Here is a 12,996-nt window from a genome sequence, read left to right as displayed (position 1 = left end):
GTAAATCGTGCTCCGGTAATGATAGTTTTTTTAAATATCGATATATAGCATTGTAGATATCTTCAAAAACATCAACAGTCCTACTTCGGTATTGTGTAGGGTACTTCCTGTTGACCGGGAATCATGAAATTCGGCAAGAAGCGATGTTTCACAATGTAAGTAAGGAAATAAATCCGCAAATGGGTGAATCGTGATTACATCAAACAAATAATACTTTTTTCCCATTTGTTTTCTGTATTTGTCTGTCCGCCTGTGCGACCCATTGTTTTCAGGAAGGGTTGGAGGTATCAAGTTACAATTCATGCTGAAGGAAATCTAATCTTCTAACTCAGTGCAGTCAAAGGACACGGTTATGTATGTTACATATTTTGATACGTTCTGTTCGCAGCTCGTGGTCTTGCGGTAGAGTTCTCGCTTCCCGCGCCCAGGTTCCCGGGTTCGATTCCCGGCGGGGTCAGCGATTTTCTCTGCCTCGTGATGACTGGGTGTTGTATGATGTCCTTAGGTTAGTTAGGTTTAAGTAATTCTAAGTTCTAGGGGACTGATGACCATAGATGTTAAGTCCCATAGTGTTCAGAGCCATTTGATACGTGCAAAGGCAGTCATAGATACATATAGCATACTTCCCCTCGACCTAAAACCATGAAAATTGACAAGAAACATTACAAGTAAATGGAAAACTCTGAAAATTGTTAATTTGTAGTTATATCATACGAAAAAAATACTTTTTTTTATTGTTGTGTGCCTCAGTCGGTAGAAATGGAACCCTTATATGAGCGCTTTGTTTGTTTGTTTCCCTGTCTGACCGAGTGTTCAGGACCCTTTTTCTCAGGAACTGCTATGTAAAGAAGTGAAGCTTGTACGTTAATGCCGTCAAAAGATACGCCAGTTTACGTCACAATTTTGATACTAGCAAACCCAGTCATAAAAAAAAGAAAAAAACCATGCCTCTCCGTTGGCATAGAATGATGAAATTTGCGAAGAAGGAAGGTTTCACTGAAAACTAAAGGAGAAAATCCGACAATGGTTAATTTGCAATTACATCACACGAAAATTTTTTTTTTTTGTCATTTGTTATCTGATTGTCTATCTGTCTCTCCATCCGTTAAGACAGCTTTTTCTCGCAAAGAGGTAAACTTGTTGTTGTTGTTGTTGTCTTCAGTCCTGAGACTGGTTTGATGCAGCTCTCCATGCTACTCTATCCTGTGCAAGCTGCTTCATCTCCCAGTACCTACTGCAACCTACATCCTTCTGAATCTGTTTAGTGTACTCATCTCTCGGTCTCCCTCTACGATTTTTACCCTCCACGCTGCCCTCCAATGCTAAATTTGTGATCCCTTGATGCCTCAAAACATGTCCTACCAACCGATCCCTTCTTCTAGTCAAGTTGTGCCACAAACTTCTCTTCTCCCCAATCCTATTCAATACCTCCTCATTAGTTACGTGATCTATCCATCTTATCTTCAGTATTCTTCTGTAGCACCACATTTCGAAAGCTTCTATTCTCTTCTTGTCCAAACTAGTTATCGTCCATGTTTCACTTCCATACATGGCTACACTCCAAACAAATACTTTCAGAAACGACTTCCTAATACATAAATCTATATTCGATGTTAACAAATTTCTCTTCTTCAGAAACGCTTTCCTTGCCATTGCCAGTCTACATTTTATATCCTCTCTACTTCGACCATCATCAGTTATTTTACTTCCTAAATAGCAAAACTCCTTTACTACTTTAAGTGTCTCATTTCCTAATCTAATTCCCTCAGCATCACCCGATTTAATTTGACTACATTCCATTATCCTCGTTTTGCTTTTGTTAATATTCATCTTATATCCTCCTTTCAAGACACTGTCCATTCCGTTCAACTGCTCTTCCAAGTCCTTTGCCGTCTCTGACAGAATTACAATGTCATCGGCGAACCTCAAAGTTTTTACTTGGTCTCCATGAATTTTAATACCTACTCCAAATTTTTCTTTTGTTTCCTTTACTGCTTGCTCAATATACAGATTGAATAACATCGGGGAGAGGCTACAACCCTGTCTCACTCCTTTCCCAACCACTGCTTCCCTTTCATGCCCCTCGACTCTTATTACTGCCATCTGGTTTCTGTACAAATTATAAATAGCCTTTCGCTCCCTGTATTTTATCCCTGCCACCTTTAGAATTTGAAAAAGAGTATTCCAGTCAACATTGTCAAAAGCTTTCTCTAAGTCTACAAATGCTAGAAACGTAGGTTTGCCTTTTCTTAATCTTTCTTCTAAGATAAGTCGTAAGGTCAGTATTGCCTCACGTGTTCCAACATTTCGACGGAATCCAAACTGATCCTCCCCGAGGTCTGCATCTACCAGTTTTTCCATTCGTCTGTAAAGAATTCGCGTTAGTATTTTGCAGCCGTGGCTTATTAAACTGATAGTTCGGTAATTTTCACATCTGTCAGCACCTGCTTTCTTTGGGATTGGAATTATTATATTCTTCTTGAAGTCTGAGGGTATTTCGCCTGTCTCATACATCTTGCTCACCAACTGGTAGAGTTTTGTCATGACTGGCTCTCCCAAGGCCGTCAGTAGTTCTAATGGAATGTTGTCTACTCCGGGGGCCTTGTTTCGACTCAGGTCTTTCAGTGCTCTGTCAAACTCTTCACACAGTATCGTATCTCCCATTTCGTCTTCATCTACATCCTCTTCTATTTCCATAATATTGTCCTCAAGTACATCGCCCTTGTATAAATCTTCTATATACTCCTTCCACCTTTCTGCCTTCCCTTCTTTGCTTAGAACTGGTCTGCCATCTGAGCTCTTGATATTCATACACGTGGTTCTCTTCTCTCCAAAGGTCTCTTTAATTTTCCTGTAGGCTGTATCTATCTTACCCCTAGTGAGATAAGCTTCTACATCCTTACATTTGTCCTCTAGCCATACCTGTTTAGCCATTTTGCACTTCCTGTCGATCTCATTTTTGAGACGTTTGTATTCCTTTTTGCCTGCTTCATTTACTGCATTTTTATATTTTCTCCTTTCATCAATTAAATTCAATATTTCTTCTGTTACCCAAGGATTTCTAGCAGCCCTCGTCTTTGTACCTACTTTATCCTCTGCTGCCTTCACTACTACATCCCTCAGAGCTACCCATTTTTCTTCTACTGTATTTCTTTCCCCTATTCCTGTCAATTGTTCCCTTATGCTCTCTCTGAAACTCTGTACAATCTCTGGTTCTTTCAGTTTATCCAGGTCCCATCTCCTTAATTTCCCACATTTTTGCAGTTTCTTCAGTTTTAATCTACAGGTCATAACCAATAGATTGTGGTCAGAGTCCACATCTGCCCCTGGAAATGTCTTACAACTTAAAACCTGAGAGGTAAACTTATCAAGTTAAAATTTATGTCAACTACTAAGGTCTATTGTCAGTTGGTGGTATAGTAAATGTAAGCTTCTAAGCGAAAGCATTCAAAAGATATGGCTATTTATGTCACATATTTTGATACTCGCTAACACACTCATCAAAACCTATACGATATTTCTCGTTGGCCAGGAATTTTCGCAAAACGAAAGGTTTCACAGAACAAGTAAACGGATAAATCGGAAATTTTCAATTTATAATTATATTACAAGAAAAAATAGTTATTTGGTTATTGTAGCAGTGTTGTGAACAGGAAAGTTGCTATTCATCATATAGTGAAAATGCTGAGTCACAGACAGGCGCAACAAAAAGACTGTCACAAACGTAGATTTCCGTCAGTAAGGTCTTCGTCAAAATTAGACGACAAACACACACATACCCACTCACACACACACACATGCCTGCAGTCTCAGACACCTGAGGCCACGCTGCAAACAGCAGCTCCTTCGTTAGTCATTGTTCTTTGCCATCCAGCCCATTCTCTGTTGCCATTGCAGCACTACACAGCCCTCATTCCTCCATCGCGTCCAGTCTTTTTACCTCTCTCCTTTTCTGTTATCCCTCGCCCGTCCTCACCTCTCCACTCCCTCTGTCAAACCCCCCAACTGCACGTAGCTCCCCTACCCTCTTTCCACTTGGTCCCTGTGCGCTCCCCAACAGCACGTCACTGTCCGCCACCCGCACCCTTTCTACCCCTTCCCCTCCCCACCCCAGTCTCCTCCATACCCCCACCCAGTTGCCACTCCCATCATGCACTGGTGCTGCTGCTTCCAGTGTGGTTTCAGTAACCTAATACCACAGTCACGTGTGTGTGAATTGCATTTGCGTGAGTGTGTGTGTGTCTGTGTGTACTTGTTTGTTTGTCGTCTAATTTTGACGAAAGCCTTACTGGCCGAAAGATATTTGACTGCCTGCCATCCATGTGGACTATGTAATAGTCTCACTGTGGACTTCAGCCGCCACACACAATTGATATCATCATAGCGTTTGGGCCTGAAGATGGCGTTGACGCAACGTCGAAACTAGTAGTCAAATAAATATGAAATCTCAAGTACAGCTGGAGGAGTTTAATTTTTAATATTAATTGTACCAGGTGTCCCACCCTCATCCAATGTAAATAGGGATGTACGAAGAATATTTGTGACACTCTTTATGTTGAGGCTATCTGGGACTCAGCATCTCTGCTACATGCTGAGTAGCAACTTTCCTTTTCATAATATTCTTAAATTCCAGCCTGGATTTTCCATTGTTTGTTATTTGCTTATTGGTTATCCGACTTCAGACATGAAATACAAACAATCTCGAAAGTCTTGAAATCCCTTGGACTGATACGACGAGAGTTGGAACTTAAATAGTGTTAACTATTTATTCACATCCGATACAAAAGTGTTACATTTTTACACCTGTTACTGTCCGTCAAAATAGTCACCAGCGTTGTGTAGAACCCGTTGCCAGCGATGTGGAAGCCGTAGGACGATACTGTTGGCAGAGCCTGTTCTGTTGATGGTGCGAATGGAGCGGTCTTAAGTTATGGTGATTGTCGTGTAGCATTGTGATAGTGCTATACTAACGCATTACGCTCCTGCACGTCAGACCGTCAATGCACAGTATTACTGTTCGTTTTTGGAGCATCACCTGCGACCAGCTTTGCGAAAGAAGCGGCGACACTTTCTGCGCAACTCACCCATCGTTTTGCACGACAATGCACGGGAGCATACAGCGCAAGCTGTGGCTGCTCTGTTCGGTCGATGGGACTGGGAAGTACTGTACCATCCACCATAGTCCTTGTGACTGATTTGATTCCGAAGATGAAGGAACCACTTCGTGGCATTCACTTGTGAACTGTTCCAGAGATTCGACAAGCAGTAGTCCGCTCCCAGAAGCTGAATGGTCAGCGCAACGGAATGTCAATCCTAAGGGCCCGGGTTCGATTCCTGGCTGGGTCGGAGATTCTCTCCAATCAGCGGCTGGGTGTTGTGTTGTCCAAATCATCATTTCATCCCCATCGACGCGCAAGTCGCCGAAGTGGTGACGAATCTAAAGACTTGGGCACGGCGAAAGGTCTACCCGACGGGAGGCTCTAGTCACACGACATTTTTATTTTGACAGCCAGTAGACCGCTCCAGTCGCACCATCAACAGAACAGGCTCCGCTAACGGTATACTGCACCTTCCACATCGCTGGCAACGGGTTCTACACAAGGTGGAGACCACTTTGAAGGAGAGTAACAGGTGCAAACATGCAATCCTTTTAAATCAATTGTGAATAAATAGTTGCCACTATTTAAGTTCCAACCCTCATATCTTGCCAGTATCAATGTCGATATTGGGCAAAAATCGTTAATATCCTCGATTCCTTGAGTGAGTAAGCCGTTTAAACTGATCAGGAACAACATTACGACCACCTACCTAACAGGTGGTATGTTCACCTTCGGCCAGCAGCGGAGATGCCTTGTAGTATGGAAGTAATGAGGCCTTGGAGGGGCTTGGCACCACATCTGCACACACAAGGCACCTAATTCACGTAAATTAATGAGAGGGCCGATTGGCTCAGACTCTACGTCCAGTCACGTGTTCGATCGGGTTCATATCTCGCGAGTTAGGGGGGCCAGCACATCATTTGGAACTCGCCATTGTTTTCCTCGGACCACTCCGACACAGCCGGCCGCGGTGGTCTCGCGGTTCTAGGCACTTCAGTCCGGAACCGCACGACCACTACGGTCGCAGGTTCGAATCCTGCCTCGGGCATGGATGTGTGTGATGTTCTTAGGTTAGTTAGGTTTAAGTAGTTCTAAGTTCTAGGGGACTGATGACGATAGATGTTAAGTCCCATAGTGCTCAGAGCCATTTGAACCATTTGAACTCTGCCACACTCCTGACCTTGTAACATGGCGCATTGTCTTCCTGAAAAATACTGCTGCCGTCGGGAAAAGTGACCGTCATGTCGGAGTGTACGTGGTCTGCAACCAGTGTACGATATGTACGGTACTCCTTGGCCGTCGTGGTGCCTTGCACGTTCTCCACTGGACCCACTGATGCCCACGTGAATGTTACTCAGAGTATAATGGAGCCGCTGCCAGCTTGTCTCCGTCACGCTGCACTGGTGTTGAGCAGCCGTTCTCCTGGAAGGCTACGGAACCGCGGCTTACCATCCGCACGATGAACAAGGATCGCTTTGTTGTCCTTCTGTCGATATGTCTGTCTTTCCGACTGTTTAGACTCTTTGTTCTCACGAATGGATAGACTTATCAATATGAAATTTATCTCACATACTGTATATACAAAGCAGCTGGAGTCTCATCTCCTGAATCACGAAGAATTGCGCACGAACATACAGAAAAATTTAAACAGATTTTCGACGAGCGCCACCCTCTGCATGGTTCTTCATGTGGACGTAGCAGACTTAAATCCTGCAAGAGATTCCTCACTAGTGAATTGAACGAGCCTCCGAAGGACTACCCTGCCTCACGGAAAATACCCAGCGGCAGTGCATCAAGCTGGAAGATTTGGAGAACAGAGAACACTGAACCGCATCAGAACAGGCGTAGCAAACCTAGTCAAATGGGGCATCAAGGACGAAGGAGACAACAAATGCGACTGTGGTGAAGTTCAGGATGTGGAACACCTTCTACAGTGTTCCATCTGCCCCACAAGGTGTACCCTTGATGAACTATGGCTTGAGAAGAGAGAAACATTGGACTTGGCCCGACATTGGGCTGAAAGGCTTTGAAACAAATCTCCAGACACGAAAAAGTAAAGTAAAGTAAGTAACTGTTGTCGAAAGAACAGTTACCACTGATGACCGTGCAGCTTCTCTACAATAAATGATGATTAATAGAAACCCTCAGCTACAGACAGGTGTTCCTGATATACTTCATTGGGGACAGCTGAAAATGTGTGCCCCGACCGGGACTCGAACCCGGGACCTCCTGCTTACATGGCAGACGCTCTACCCATCTGAGCTCTCCCCATCGAGGTATATGAACAACACCTGTCGGCAGCTGAGAGTTTCAGTTAATTATCATTTATTCTAGAGAAGCTGCACGGTCATCAGTGGTACCTGTTGTTTCGACAACGGTTACTATCTTCATACACTCCTGGAAATGGAAAAAAGAACACATTGACACCGGTGTGTCAGACCCACCATACTTGCTCCGGACACTGCGAGAGGGCTGTACAAGCAATGATCACACGCACGGCACAGCGGACACACCAGGAACCGCGGTGTTGGCCGTCGAATGGCGCTAGCTGCGCAGCATTTGTGCACCGCCGCCGTCAGTGTCAGCCAGTTTTCCGTGGCATACGGAGCTCCATCGCAGTCTTTAACACTGGTAGCATACCGCGACAGCGTGGACGTGAACCGTATGTGCAGTTGACGGACTTTGAGCGAGGGCGTATAGTGGGCATGCGGGAGGCCGGGTGGACGTACCGCCGAATTGCTCAACACGTGGGGCGTGAGGTCTCCACAGTACATCGATGTTGTCGCCAGTGGTCGGCGGAAGGTGCACGTGCCCGTCGACCTGGGACCGGACCGCAGCGACGCACGGATGCACGCCAAGACCGTAGGATCCTACGCAGTGCCTTAGGGGACCGCACCGCCACTTCCCAGCAAATTAGGGACACTGTTGCTCCTGGGGTATCTGCGAGGACCTTTCGCAACCGTCTCCATGAAGCTGGGCTACGGTCCCGCACACCGTTAGGCCGTCTTCCGCTCACGCCCCAACATCGTGCAGCCCGCCTCCAGTGGTGTCGCGACAGGCGTGAATGGAGGGACGAATGGAGACGTGTCGTCTTCAGCGATGAGAGTCGCTTCTGCCTTGGTGCCAATGATGGTCGTATGCGTGTTTGGCGCCGTGCAGGTGAGCGCCACAATCAGGACTGCATACGACCGAGGCACACAGGGCCAACACCCGGCATCATGGTGTGGGGAGCGATCTCCTACACTGGCTGTACACCTCTGGTGATCGTCGAGGGGACACTGAATAGTGCACGGTACATCCAAACCGTCATCGAGCCCATCGTTCTACCATTCCTAGACCGGTAAGGGAACTTGCTGTTCCAACAGGACAATGCACGTCCGCATGTATCCCGTGCCACCCAACGTGCTCTAGAAGGTGTAAGTCAACTACCCTGGCCAGCAAGATCTCCGGATCTGTCCCCCATTGAGCATGTTTGGGACTGGATGAAGAGTCGTCTCACGCGGTCTGCACGTCCAGCACCAACGCTGGTCCAACTGAGGCGCCAGGTGGAAATGGCATGGCAAGCCGTTCCACAGGAATACATCCAGCACCTCTACGATCGTCTCCATGGGAGAATAGCAGCCTGCATTGCTGCGAAAGGTGGATATACACTGTACTAGTGCCGACATTGTGCATGCTCTGTTGCCTGTGTCTATGTGCCTGTGGTTCTGTCAGTGTGATCATGTGATGTATCTGACCCCAGGAATGTGTCAATAAATTTTCCCCTTCCTGGGACAATGAATTCACGGTGTTCTTATTTCAACTTCCAGGAGTGTATATATAGTTAAAGGCTACCCGGCCATTGACCTTTGTCTGTGCGAATGCGCACAGGTTGCCAGAACTCTTACGGGAATCGTCACCTTAGAGTGCGCGAGTAATCAGTGGATAGGCAAATTTCTATTGGGTACATTAAGTATGTCGATTGTGGACAGTTGGCAATGTGGGTCTCACGGGAAGCGTACAACGGATAAGTCCCTGCAATCGCGTTATTCATCTGTGTCCTCGGTGAGTCAGATGGATAGAGCGTCTGCCATGTAAGCAGGAGGTCCCGGGTTCGAGTCCCGGTCGGGGCACACATTTGCAGCTCTCCCCATCGAGGTATATCAAAGGATACGGTCATTTGTGTGATATGCACTGAAGCTCTGAAGAAACTAGTATAGGCATGCATATTCAAATACAATGTAAACAGGCAGAATACGGCGCTGCAGTTGGCAACGGCTATATAAGACAACAGGTGTCTGGCGCAGTTGTTAGATCGGTTACTGCTGCTACAGTGGCAAGTTATCAAGATTTAAGAGAGTTTCAACGTGGTGTTATAGTCGTGGGACGAGTGATGGGACATAGCAGCTCCGAGGTGGCGATGAAGTGGGGATTTTCCCGTACGACCATTTCACGAGTGTGCAGTGAATATCAGTAATCCGGTAAAACATCAAATCTCCGACATTGCTGCTGCCGTAGAAAGATCGTGCAAGAACGGGACCAACGACGACTGAAGAGAATCGTTCAACGTGACAGAAATGCAACCGTTCCGCAAATTGCTGCAGATTTCAATGGTGGGCCATCAACAAGTGTCAGCTTCTGTACCACTCAACGAAACATCACCGATATCGGCTTTCGGAGCCGAAGGCCCACTCTTGTACCCTTGATGACGGCGCGACACAAAACTTTACGCATCCCCTGGGTCTGTCAACACCGACATTGGACTGTTGATGACTGGAAACATGTTGCCCGGTCGGACGAGTCTCGTTTCAAATTGTATCGAGCGGATGGACGTGTGCGAGTATGGAGAGAACCTCATGAATCCATGGACGCTGCATATCAGCAGGGGACTGTTCAAGCTGGTGGAGGCTCTGTAATGATGTGCAGTTGGATTGATATGGGACCCCTGATAGTCTAAATACGAGTCTGGCAGGTGACACGAAAGCATTCTGTCTGATCACCTGCATCCATTCATTTCAATTGTGCATTCCGACAGACTTCGGGAACTCCAACAGGACAATGCGACACCCCACGCATCCAGAATTGCTACAGAGTGGCTCCAGGAACACTCTTCTTAGATTAAACACTTCCACTGGCCACCAGATTCCCCATACACGAACATTATTGAGCATACCTGGGATACCTTACAATGTGGTGTTCAGAAGAGATCTCCACCTCCTCAAAAATCTTAAGGATACAGTCCTGCAGGATTGATGGTGTCATTTCTCTCCAGTACTACTTCAGACATTAGTCGAGTCCATGCCACGTCGTGTAGCGACACTTATGCGTGCTGGTGGTTGCCCTACGCCATATTAGACAAGTGTACCAGTTTCTTTGGCTCTTTAGTGTATTTTGATACTTCCAAACTATATCATAAAAACCTATACGGTACTCCGCGCTGAACTAGTATCATGATGTTTGTAGAGTACAAGTAAGGGAAAAATCTGAAAATTATTAATTTGTAATTATATCACACGAAAACAATATTTTTTTTGAGATGCGTACCTCAATCAGTACAATCGGAGCCCTTAGAGGGTCGGTTATTCTGTCTGTCTGTTCGACTATTCAGAACCTTTCTTCTCATGAACTTGTTGACGTATCAGGTTGAAATTTATGTCGTATATTACGGCCTACGGTTCCTTGGCGATGTAAAAAAGTGAAGCGTCTAAGACAATGCAATCAAAAAATACCGCAAATTAATTCACATGGCTAGTTTAGACAAGCAGAGAATAGAAGCTTTCTAAATGTGGTGCTACAGAAGAATGCTGAAGATTAGATGGGTAGATCACGTAACTAATGACATGATACTGAATAGAACTGGGGATGAGAGGAATTTTTGGCACGACTAAAAGAAGGGGTCGGTTGGTAGGACATGTTTTGAGGCATCAAGGGATCACCAGTTAAGTATTGGAGGGCAGCGTGGAGGGTAAAAATAGTAGAGGGAGACCAAGAGATGAATACACTAAGCAGATTCAGGAGGATGTAGGTTGCAGTAGTTATTAGGAGATGAAGAAGCTTGCGCTGGATAGAGTAGCATGGACGGCTGCATCAAACCAAAGGAAAAAGTCCGAAAATGGTTAATTTGTAATTGTATCACACAAAAAAAATTTGTTGTTTGTTATCCGACTGTCTGTCCATCTGTTAAGACCACTTTTTTCTCAGGAACGGGTAGCCGTATCAAGTTTAAATTTATGTCACGTTCTAAAGTCTGTGGTCCCTTGGCTATAAAGTAAACGTTAACTTGTGAGTCCAAATAACGAAAAGATGCGGCGATTTTCTTCACGCGTTTGGACATTCGCAAATTCTCTCACCAAGACCTATATGGTACCTCTCGTTGTTCTAGAATCATAAAATTCAGCAAGACGAAGTGTTTCCCAGTACAAATAAAGTGAAAACATCTGACGTTGTTAATTTATAATTATATCACATGAAAATATATTTATTTGTTTATTGGTTATACGACTTCAGTCTTGAAATTTAAGCATGTTCGAAAGTCTTTTAGTCACTGGGACTGCTATCTTGCCAATATCAATCATCCATATTCGCGGTCCTCGGGATGAATGAACTGTCTGTATACGTAATAAAGTTTGCACTTACCCTTTTTTTAATCAGTTAGTTTTTTGTATTGTTTTCTCGATGATAATAAATTGTGCCTCAGAACATTCCTGAACAGTACTCTTCATCCTGTTGAATTTCTTCATCTTCAACCTACCTCCTGGCATTCTTGCTTCTTAATATTAATTATATTTATGTCCACATAGCCCAGCAAAAATTACTATTAAATTCTTTTTTGGGCTTCGACATTGCTAGAGAGATACTTATACTTAACATAAATAAATATCAAATCGCTTAAAATAAATTGCATCTGCTTAGCAATAGAATTCTGATCCATTCCTTATTATGTATAAAATTCTGGGGCGTGAAGAAAGAGAGGATACTGTGATAATTTCATAATCGGTTATCAGAGCATCATCTTTAATAAAGGAAATGGTGAAATGTAAACAATGCGATCGTGTAAATTTGCTGGAAGTAACTGAACAGCAAAGTAGTAGGAGAAGAGAAACAGTGTCACTCATGACATAAACATTTAAATCATCAGGAGATATGTCATGTGGAAGTTCTCTCTTTGATGCATGGGCTCCTCTCAATGGCATGGGCAGCTTCGTTTGTAAACTGGTTACCACTGAATTTTCATTTATCGAATTTCATTACCTGTGATGCTGTTAATGTTTATTGCACACCACAGAATATTTACACCCACAGAAAACTGTAGCATTAACCAACAACCCTCATGCATCTACTTCTGCGTAAGTAAGTAATATTTGTAAGTATCTTGTTTCCAATATCGTGTTTTTTGGTGCATATATGTAGGTCTTGCTGGCAACAGAAATCTGTGCTGCATAACGCTCTTTGATCAAAGCCAGTCGCATAATAAAGAATAAACTGAACAACAGTATAACATATTGCATGATGTCATTTCTACCATTTGCAAAATATGCATAATACTGTCAACAAAAATATTATTGTCAGCTAATACAACAATAAGGGATAATTTCTCATCAATCACCACTTTCTTTATCGCTTTAACGACACCGACTTTGACCTTTATTTTCGTAAACATTAATGTGAAGAAGTGATTTTCTTGTTAATATGTATCCCATAGTTAACTGCAAAATCAATAGCACAGGTGAAAGTTGATCCCTTGAAAAAGGTAATGAAAAAATTACTTATTGAAATTTTGGGTTTAAGTATTACAATTTCCTCGTTTATTAAAATATGTGTCTGATTTGGATTGTTGACCATAATATTACCTTTCTACACCTTATAATAGAAGCCTTGTATGACTCAAAAGAAACATTTCACAATCCACTTTTTTTTG

This window comes from Schistocerca gregaria, chromosome 10 (assembly GCF_023897955.1).
Source record: "Schistocerca gregaria isolate iqSchGreg1 chromosome 10, iqSchGreg1.2, whole genome shotgun sequence".
Taxonomy (NCBI): Eukaryota; Metazoa; Arthropoda; class Insecta; order Orthoptera; family Acrididae; genus Schistocerca; species Schistocerca gregaria.
Note: the sequence above shows the minus strand (reverse complement) of the source record.